We start from the raw sequence: 2,147 nt of genomic DNA on the forward strand, positions 1-2,147 counted from the left end.
ATATCCAACAAACTCTATCTAAAACCATAGATATATGCCCATGTCATAGGCATAACTATGAAATCTATTAAAAAATTCCTACTATCAGATAGAAGTAACAAATAGAGATACTTGATTTCATTCAATACACCCTCTAAATTTTAGACATTGACACAGTTTTATGAATCATCTCCCCCTCTTAGTAGCTTAATTTCTAGGGTTATATGTTTGCAGAGTTTAAAAACAAGTCATTTTTTTATATGAGGCAAAATGGAAAATCTTGAGGCAACTTCAAGATATAAAAGCATCAACAATTTGGAAATAGTACACTAATCTCTTCGGTGACACCACTTAATCGTCTTGCGTGCTTGCCTCTAGGGCTATTTGAGGAAGGTTTGGTGTTAGAGGGATTTTGGTTTCCTATCTTTCTATGGGGGTAAACTCTTATCTTATTTATGTGTTATTTATGAATTTATTTGAGCAGAATGTATGACTACTTTGGAAAGAAGATTTTAAAGGAGGCACTTTAGATCTAGATGAATGAAAAACCGTGCACAAAGTGAATTCATCTATGAAATAGTATAATGAGTGTTTTCAAATGGGAATCTATCCATTTTGATTTTGTTAGAATGAAACAATGAATTTACAATGTTGGGATTGTATCTTACCTGGGCCACAATAATAAATTTATAGTGTTTTTTTATTTCTTTTATTTTTAAGTTCACAATCTTTAATATGGTTGAATGTGTAACTACATGATTTCAAACTTGGAACTTTAACAAGCATATTATTACTCCTTCAGTCTATTCTCACTAAAGAAATATCATATTTTTCATATTTATGATTTTTTTTGTTTGACCCACAAGGATTTGAACATTGAATATCATGATTTACTTAGTACTTCATAACAAAGTCATTAGGCATTTTTCATACTTGTGTTAAAAACAAAAATATACCCAATTATTTTTATACATTAACAACTACATCTATAAATTGTATGACTAGCAATTGCACCACATGTTACAAAGGAAATGTCGTAAGGTAGTAGCATAGGAAAGAGTAGCATAGAAGAAATATTTTGATGAGGATGATCAATCTCCTCGAGGGAGCCAGGACGACCATGATGAGGAAGATGATGATGGAGTGGAATGGCAGACTAACACCTCTATTGAGGCTACTCAGAAGAGGATCAAGGAGCAACTAACTCTTGCTACCAGTGAAATGGTGATGTTAATTATACCTGAAAAGGTACAAAGCAATGTAATGATATGAAGGTTGTAGGGAAGACAGTTTTAAAGAACACAATGGTTGATTCTGAGAGCAAACGTACTACTGAGAATGGTAAGAAATACACATAACATATGCCAGAGAGTGATGATAAGGAGCAAGAGTTTGATGTTGACGAGAAACACTTGAATATAGTTAAAGGGCTAAGCATTCATGCTAAGATTCTTGTTGATTTAATGATTTTCTTCAAAGGAGAAAGGCTCTTAATGAGTTGGAATAGTACATACAATCTCTCATTAGTTCTCCTTAGGAAGTGATGACTGCATTGTTTGAGGGCCTTAATAAAGGATTTTCCAAGGAAACTGCAAAGATAAATATTTACTTGTCCAAATCTCTTCATAATGAAGATTCTTTCTTGTTGTTGTTGAATGAAATTGATGCTTTTTGCAAGCATGCCAGTGCAGATGCAATCAATGAAGTTGCTTTGGTTCTAAAAGTTTTATATGATGATGATATATTAGAAAATGTTATTTTCCAATGGTATGATAACCATACTTTGGGTGCCCAAGGCAATAACTCTTCAATGTGGAAAAATGTTAAGCCATTTGTTGAGTGGCTCAGAAGTACTGAGTCTGAATTTGAAGAGGATTAGTTAGTGAACTAAATATGTTTGACCATTTTAAGTTGTGTCACCAAAGAGATTAGTGTAGTGTTTCCAAATTTTTGAAGCTTTTATATCATGAAGCTTCTTGTCTACACTGTGCAACCAAGTTGAATGGAGGTATTTTTTGCAAACAATCAATTTCCACCAGGCTTTTCCATCTGATATCAATCACCAAAGGATTTTCACCCCCAATTTCCTAATTCAATATCTATAATAAAATTTTTATATATGTGAACATATTATGTTGGTTACATATATATATATATATATATATATA

The 2,147-nt window shown here is 32.2% G+C and overlaps 1 pseudogene; it reads left to right on the top strand.

The window, feature by feature from the left end:
• The first annotated feature begins 1,200 nt into the window (after positions 1-1,200).
• On the top strand, positions 1,201-1,858 carry LOC149198700 (putative eukaryotic translation initiation factor 5-2; annotated as a pseudogene).
• Positions 1,859-2,147: the final 289 nt, after the last annotated feature.

Source organism: Pinus tabuliformis, chromosome 2_1 (genome assembly GCF_031772625.1).
Source record: "Pinus tabuliformis cultivar Carrire ecotype Pingquan chromosome 2_1, CPIR1, whole genome shotgun sequence".
NCBI classification, from domain to species: Eukaryota; Viridiplantae; Streptophyta; class Pinopsida; order Pinales; family Pinaceae; genus Pinus; species Pinus tabuliformis.